The sequence below is a fragment of the Megascapheus bottae genome, chromosome 21 (genome assembly GCF_031878675.1).
Source record: "Megascapheus bottae isolate mThoBot1 chromosome 21, mThoBot2.hap1, whole genome shotgun sequence".
NCBI classification, from domain to species: domain Eukaryota; kingdom Metazoa; phylum Chordata; class Mammalia; order Rodentia; family Geomyidae; genus Megascapheus; species Megascapheus bottae.
In genome coordinates, this window is record NC_143529.1 from 14,788,531 (window position 1) to 14,797,587 (window position 9,057).

A 9,057-nucleotide genomic window follows, 5' to 3' on the forward strand; every position below is an offset into this window, starting at 1 on the left:
CTCTCATATACGGACGCTTGAATTTGATTCAGGATATCACCAGTTCAAGATCCTTTACTTTACCACCGTTGGAAGGAAGTTTTTCCCAAATAGGGAAACGTTACAGGTTCCAGGAAACAACCTGCTATCTTGGGAAGCCAACTGTGCTGCTAACTGCAATACCCAAACTTGTTAGTTCTCCTAGACTGTGATAGCATCTGAGGCTCTTCCAGCTATCAGCAATGGAATAAGCTAAACGCTTTGGGACTTGAACTTGGGCCTCTCACTCTCAGCTTTTTTGCTCAAGGCTAATGTTCACAGCTCCACTTCTGGTATTTCGCTGGTTAACTGAAGATAAAAGTCTCTCAGGCTGGACTCTTGGGGCTCATGCCTGTAATCCTAGCTACTTAGGAGGCTAAGATCTGAGGGTCATGGTTCAAAGCCCACCCCTGGGGAAGCCAGCCTGTGAGACTTACTCCAATTAACCACTCAAAAACCAAAAGTGGCACTGTAGCTTAAGTGGTAGAGCACTAGCCTTGAGCACAAATAGGCTCAAGGACAGCTCTGAGCTCAAGCCCCACAATCAACAACAACAAAAAGTCTCGGATTTGTCTGTCCCAGCTGGCTTCAAATCATGATCCTCAGATGCCAGCCTCCTGAGTAGCTAGGATTACATGCACGAGGCCACGAGTACCTGGCTTTCAAACTTGCTTCTTGTTCCTAAGTCACAGGTCTCCATGCACAGCTGATCTTGCTCAGGAACATGTTCTAAACAGAAAAATTTGACTTTGTAGGAGCCACTTCCTCCTTTCCCAGAAGTGCGGAGAAACCACTCAAAACAACCAGAAATTCACAAAAGACTTTCTTTTTTTTTTTTTTTTTGCCAGTCCTGGGCTTGAGCCCAGGGCCTGAGCACTGTCCTTGGACTTTCTCAAGGCTAGAGCTCTACCACTTGAGCCTCAGCACCACTTCCGGCTTTTTTCTATGTATGTGGTGCCGAAGAATTGAACCCGGGTCTTCATGCATGCTAGGCAAGCACTTTAACCACTAGGCCAAACTCCCAGCCCCACAAAAGACTTTCTTTAAGACAGGCTAGATACAAACAGAAGAAGTATATTCTTCAACATTTAAAACAAACAAAAAATAAAGCAAGAAACAAAGTACATTCTCCCCCAACACACATAATGTAGGTCACATTTTTATGGCTGAATCAACAAAACATTCTCCATAAACGATAGCTCTGCATGGCACAGATTGTTTCAGGAACACTGCTGCTGCCAAGATGAGAAGTCGACACAGCCTGTCCTCGTACCCCAGTGTCACTGGAAATTCTTTCCCACGTATCTGGAGGCTGCCTGTGCTAACAGCCAGATAGTATATCATCCTCCAGCAAGCAGCCAGCTACCCCTCTGGTCAGGGCCCAGGGACTCTCTGAGCACAGAGCCTGAAACACTTCAAGGTTCTGGGGTAGAAACCCCAGACAGCTGTTGTCAGCAGGGGTTACATAAGCATATTAACAAGGGCCAATGTGAAATCACACACTTACACAGAGCCCACTAGACTCTTTTGACAACTCAGATGCATGGGTCCCTGCTAATAAATCTTCCATTTGGGAAACAACTTCCTAGAAGATGTTCAGACACGGAGAATCCCAGTAGGCCTTTGGTCAATATGATTTTATGGTTTGTTTAAAAATGGTTAAATATCTATTAAGCATATCATTCTCTCTCTTCCTCTCTCTCTCTCTCTCTCTCTCTGGCCGGCATTCCTGCCTTCGTATAAGTCAAGCGTGCGTTCACTCCCCTCTAAAACTTGCAGACATATAATCACACTCTGTAGTTTGATTGCTCCATTATGGAGCAGAAACATCATGATCTTTTTTTTCCCACCTCTGCTGAACATTGGGAATTCAATCTCAGCCATGAACATGAGCTCACAGGCCTCCAGAGACAGGCTCCATCTCTTCCGTGAGCCATGTGAGCTTGCTCTGCCCTGAGGTGTGGCCAAGGTATGGGGTGCGAGATCTTTTCTGGATCCATTCTTTGTTGTAAACAGCTCAATAAAATTGATAGAATTAGAAAGCTTTCTTTTCCTGGTGATAGTTCAAAACCAGCTCTATTTTATTTCTGCTGGAGTTGGTGACAATGTGCCAGCCAAGCAGTTAACCAAGTTTATTACTCACCATTCAGTAAGTCCATGTGGCTGCAGCCTCAAGAAGGCGGCCTGAGTCCGCCGTGGTCTCTCAGGACCAGCTGGGGCGGGCAGGAAGTCTCCTCCAGCAGCACACAGTCAGTGATTGCTGGCTGGATGGCCATTTTGGTCAGGAGCCAGGACCCCGTGTTATGTTCCAATGTCACTCTGGGGGAAAGGCTCAGCAGCCGTGAACTCTCCTGGGATACTGTCATCCAACCATTAAGCAGAACATGGATTTGCCTGACAGCCTGAAACAGCATAAGACATTTCTCCCAAATCCTTTATCTATGCATCTCAGGATAGATTCAGTGAGGAGAGAGAGAGAGCTCTGTTTTCTACCATGCGACATGTTGGCAGGTCTTTCCTTCTTCACCTTGTGATTTAGACGGTATCTAAGGACTTGGCATTAATCCACTGACACAAGTCAATCTTTGCATGGACAAGAGAGAAAACAGAGAAACAGATTTCTACAGCCCACCAGATGAAATTCAACAAGTTCAAGAATGTCAAATTCTTACATGTTAGGGTCACTGATGAAGATGATACTTACAGTAATTTAAAATAGGATATAAAATTCCAAATTGTATTTGCTGATATTGATTGCACCACTGACTGAAACTGGAGGAATGTGGCTTCATGCACGTCTTGGAGAATGAAACTACCCTGGTTATAACTGTTTATTGTGGTAAAAACAAACAAAAAAGACTCACCTTTGTGCCAAAAGTGGCTTCATAATGGTTTTGTGATCTGACTTGTTTTGGTCACAAAATTGATGCCAGAACCAGCAGGATTAATAGGAAGGAAGGCTGGGAGTATGGCCAAATGGTAGAGCCCTGCCCCGGAAGAAGAGAAAGGAAAGAGAGATGAAAGAGCAACAGAAGGAAGAAAACAGCTGGGGCTCTCAGGAAGCAACTCATTAAATCCAGTGGCCTTTGTTCAATAATTCTTCTTATTATAAATCTTTGCCCTTTTACATAGACTACATACCAAGAAACCAACCAGTCTTCTGTAAACCAGGTAATAGCAGAAAGAAGATGTAGAAAAGGCAGGTCTATCCCTCCAAAGAGAGAATACAACTTCCCCAAAGAATGCCTGAGGATCAGCAGGAGTCAAGAATGATATTCTGGGCTGAGAGTTTGGCCTAGTGGTAGAGTGCTTGCCTAGCATGCACAAAGACCTGGGTTTAATTCCTCGGTATCACATACATAGAAAAAAGCCAGAAGTGGTGCTGAGGCTCAAGTGGTAGAGTTCTAGCCTTGAGAAAGTCCAAGGACAGTGCTCAGGCCCCAAGCTCAAGCCCAGGACTAGCAAGAAAAAAAAAGAATGATCTTTTTCCAGACATTCTTGTTAAATTTGTGCTTCTCCCATAAGTCACCATTTTACTCTCTATCTCCCTATCTGATCAACATGCTGGATGCCTCCAATTTTGCAAAGGAGAAGTCCAAAACAGACTTCAGACCACAAAACAGACCAAGGGTAACCAAAACAGAAATCCAGAGCAAGATTACCACCAGCTTTTGTGGAGGCTCCATTGGGATTGGGACAGATACTCAAGGCAAGGTCCAATGGTTTAGGCCCCATAGTAGGGGCATTTCTGTGGGCTGGGGGGAAGTAGCCCTTCCTCCTGGAAAACTGAGCTCCACAAGCACTCAGCACAGCACGCAGTCCCTTTCTCCTCTGTGGGTCTCTTTGTGGACTGTATAAATACCAACCATGGGCTGTGACTCGAGCAAGGAAGACCAAACCATCACTTTGCTCCTTCCTTTGAGACTAGCTCAGAAAGAAATTCCATCAAGAGACAAAAGAATTGAGTTTGGTGCCTCAAGCCTGCAATCCTAGCTATTCAGGAGTCAGAGATGGGGAGGACTGTAGTTCAAATCTGGAACAGCTACAAACAGAAGACATTACTTGAAAAATAACTAAAGCAAAAAGAACTGGAAGTATGAATCAAGTTATAGAATACCACCTACCTAGTACACAACACCAAAAAGGAGTTCAATGTTAGTACTGCAAAACAGAGAGACTGATGGGAGAAGGAAGAGAGAGACAGAGAGACAGAGAGAGAAAGACAGAGACAGAGACAGAGAGAGGGAGGGAGGGAGGGAGAGGAAGAAGGAGGAGGAGGAGAGGAGAGAGAGAGACAGAGAGAGAGACAGAGAGAGAGACAGAGAGAGAGACAGAGACAGAGTCCTGTGAACTTGTTGGTATACCTATATTTTAATTAGTTGAATCCATGTATCTAGGAACTTTCCCTCACTTTGGGCACTACATACCCCAGATCTTTTCCTGTCCTCTAATGGATGAGATATTAGGATTCATTCTCACTATAACTTGTCTCAGAATATGCTCTATGTGGTTTTTTCCTCTGTACTTGGTGTCTTATACTCTCTCCTGTCCTTATCTCTATGCAATTTCCCTATTCCTCTGGCATAGATAAGGAACAAAATAATGGTTGGAGTTGTGGCATTTGCATTGTTAGACCACAATTGGTCAAACAGGAAAGGATGTGGGACTCGGGTTACAGGCATGGCTCAAGTGGTAGAATCACAAAGACCTGAGTTCAGTTCTCAGTAACAACAAAAAGGAAAGAAGGCAGGCAGGCAGGCAGGCAGGCAGGCAGGGAAGGGAAGGGGAGGGGTGGGGAGGGGAGAAGGAGGGAGGGAAGGAAAGAAAAATAATTATCCTAAAACTAGACAAGACTATGCCTGCATCTTCTGAAGTCTGGCTATACTGTAGTGTAGCCTCACATAGAAATTTCTAAGCCTATTTCCACATGTGGAGAGAAAAAATAAATATATGCAAGGAGCATATATAGGTAGGAATATGAAAGCTGAGATTCTGACTAGAGATCCAGGGTTCAGGATCCCAAGCCAGCAGCAGCTCCCAGTAATAAAGCCTAGGGCTTATGGAGTCCTCCAGGCTTAGAACCTAATCCATGTATAGATTCTATCTTGCAGATCTGGCCTCTAATTTCTTGATTCTGAGAGGGTTGCTTCCTTGTTCTGAACCTCAGTAAACTGTCTTCTAAGTAGAGACCAGGCTAGTGGGTCACATGGTGACCTACCAGGATGGTAAAACCCTGGGTACAAGAAAATCGCCACTACTATTCAACCAGAGCCCAATGTGACTGAACAAATAGGCTTAACTATGGGCGAGTGAGTTGGCCAGGGATCCTAAGGTCTTGCTTTATACTTCGTGGCCCAAAGGATAAGCTGTCAGGCTAAGGAGGACAAATGTAAGCAGCTTACTGGGCTACCTTGCTAAACATGATAACTACAGACTGGGAGAACAGAGAAAACATATCTTATACTTTTTCCAGTGTAGACAGAGGCTAACTACTATTTTTCTATCAATCACGAGATAAATTAGCAATATTAAGTCATTGTGGCTATGCCTAGAAATGCTCATGAATAAGAAATTCTTGAAAACTTCTCAAAGAAGTCTTTCTCAACTCTCAGTTAATTTATTAAGGAAGATCATTAGAATGATCACCTTGTTTCTCTCTAAAGTAATGGTCTCATATTTTACTTTTTGTATATGTGCATGCCTGTCCTAGGGCTTGAACTCAGAACTTGGACACTATCCCTAAGATTCCTTTGCTCAAGGCTAGCACTCTACATTTGAGCCATAGCTTTACGTCTGTAATTTTTTTTGGTAGTTTCTCCACCATAAAGAGTTTCACAGACTTTCCTGCCCAGGTAGGAAAACCTCTTAATTTCTACCTCCTGAGTAGTTAGAATTACAAGCATGAGCCACTATCCCCTGTTTCCAAGCTTTTCGAACTTGAATACCAAGGGGACATTTTCCACAAATTGGACCTAAGCCTTCAAGATTACAACAAAAGTATATTTAAATCATTAACTGAACATACTGGAAAGTATATTGTTTATAAATAATTAATGTATGGTAAAACCTGGGGCATTAATTTAATAATGTCAGAAAGAAGCTCAACAGTAAGTGCTGGCGGCTCATCTGCTGGTGTCATCTCTGCTATTCAGGCAGTATCAAGAGGAAGATCGTGGTTCAGGCCATCCCAGGGACAAATGTGAGACTCCATTCAGAAAAAGAAGAAAGAAATAGAAGTGGTAAAGCACCTGCCTAATAGTTGTAAGACCCTGAGTTCAAACTTCAGTACGAAGGAAGGAAGGAAGGAAGGAAGGAAGGAAGGAAGGAAGGAAGGAAGGAAGGAAGGAAGGAGGGAGGGAGGGAGGGAGGGAGGGAGGGAAGGAAGGAAAGGAAAGGAAAGGAAAGGAAAGGAAGGAAGGAAGGAAGGAAGGAAGGAAGGAAGGAAGGAAGGAAGGAAGGAAGGAAGGAAGAAAAAAAGAAAGAAAGAAAGAAAAGAGAGAGAGAGATGGGGGATGGAGGAAAGAGGGAAGGAGGGAGGGAGGGAAGGAAAGAGAAGGGAAGGAAAGAAATTTTTAAAAATTTGAAACCTAGTTTTCAATCTGATTGCCATATCAAATTCAAGTCAGAGCCAGGCACTGACGGCTCAAACCTGTAATCCTAGCTACTCAAAAGAGGCTGAGATCTGAGGATGGCTGTTTGAAGCCAGCCTGGGCAGGAACGTCTGTGAGACTCTTATCTCCAATTAACCACCAGGTAACTGGAAATGGAGCTGTGGTTCAAAGTGGTAGAGTGCTAGCCTTGAACAAAAAAGCTCAGGGACATTGCCCAGGCCCTGAGACCAATCCCCACAACAGACAAAAAAAAAATTGTCAGAGAAACTTTACCTTAATTCAAACATGTGTAAATAAAAATACTCATAATAATTTCCTTTAGCCTTCAGATTCTAATTCTGAAGAAGATGAATAGATAGATGAATGGATGGGTGGATGGAAGGATGGATGGATGGATGAATGGATCGATGGATCGATGGATCATACCCTTGTGGCCAGATGCTGGTGGTTCTTAACTACTCAGAAGGCTGAGATCTGAGGATCATTGTTCAAAGCCATCCTGAGCATGGAAATCAATGAGACTCTTATCTCCAATAAACTACTCTAAAATAAGTAAACAAAAGAAAAGCTAGAAGTGGAGCCGTGACTCAAGTGGTAGAGCACTAGCCTTGAGCAAAAAAGCTCAGGTACAGCACTCAGGCCCTGAGTTCAAGCCCCAGGACTAGCACATTTTTTAAAAAATCCTGTGGTTGGGAGTTGGGGGGAGAGAAATGGGGACCAAGACATGAGAAAGGGTATCAATGTATGTGAATTAATGCACCTTCTATCTGGCAAATATAATGCAACCCTTCTATTAATTACAATAAAAAAATATATGAAAAAAATCTTTGTGGTGAATTTGTGCTTTGAATGAAATAGGATACCATTTCCTTTAATATTTCTTAAAGAATTCTTATTGTGCATTGATTGGCTCCGTGGGCTCTCACCTCCTGGCAGCAGGCATCACTCATGTCTCACCTTTGAGCTTGTCCTGACATTCTCTCCCCCAAGGAAATGCACTATAGTAAAAGCCAAGGTTGATGAGGAAAATTGTTTTCTTTTATAATGTGGAAAAGGCATGATTAGGAAAAGCAAGTCAAGGAGAACCTGACAGACCCTACACAGACCCAGCCAGATGGTTTAGTGCAGGTAATTATGGACCTTTAGACTTGGGAAACCCACTCCCTGAGAGCCAGGCAAGGCCTGCCAGGTTCCTATGCACTCCCAGAGGCACACACATCCCAGGTGGAAGATAGCTTGTCACTCTGCACAGACCCAAGCACCTAATAGATTTCAACATAATATCCAGTCCCTGAGAAGTACATTACTGTACACAGGTCTACACATTTATCTCATTCCCCCCACTCATCCCCCCACCCACTGCCAAAAAGTTAAGTTTAAAAAAAAAAGTCTGGGACATGAGCAGGGAACAGGTGCAATGAAAAATTAAAATATGCTAGAGGAAAATCAAATGTGTTTTAACCCCTCAGCAGGCAAGGTACTCACTCTCTTCTCCACCCAGGCCTTATTAATGATGATGAGTGTTTAATCGCATTCCCTAGTGGTCAGGAAACATCTTGTTTCCATTCATTAGGTCACAATAACTTTTCTGTTCACCCAAAGTACTTAGGACAAGGTTCAGTGCATAATGTCACTGACAACACTGCTAATTGAAATCCCATCTGAAGCCTTGCACCCACATAATAGAGACCAGCCAAATCCGCCTAGGCCTGTTGTAATGACGTCTTCCTGCTCCATCCTGAGCTCTTGTCCCTAACTCCCCAGCAAGTCAACAATTGTGGAGTGCTCACCCATTTAGTGCCTCAGTGATCCAAGACTTACAGTGGAAGATTAAATGTTTGTTGAAAGAATGTTTACAGGCATGTATGAATGGATAGATGAGGGAACAAATATAGAATCAAGAGGATTTGATCGTTTGGTCCTCGAAAGCTTCTTTTTCAGAATGACAATACTCAACTGCTTTAATCCTCTATTAAGCACAGTCACAACTGGATTAGCACTAATTACGTCCTCAACAATAGCTAATGAACAGTTCAATAAAACTTAACCAACCTCACATCCTGACCTCAGAAAAGGTCAAATGATTCAATGACCCAACTCCACAGCCAAGAAGCAAAACTTCTGCTACAGCTTACCTTGGGTAACTTTTGACAAGAAGACTCTGCCACAATGTACCCAGTAAACTACTGACACAGCCATCACTAAGGACTCTTGTTTTCCTGCCCAGGAGATGAACAAACTCACCCATTTTCCAAACCCAGCTAAGCTTGCTCAGCTACACATCTAGCATCTTCCCTCTGTATCAAGAAAACCCTAATAACCCCTACTCTGGCCTCTCCACAATACTCTGAATCACTGATGAATCCATTTATTTTGTTTCACCTTCATAATTCTAAGCAAGTGTTCAATCATGTCAGTTCCAGTGCTT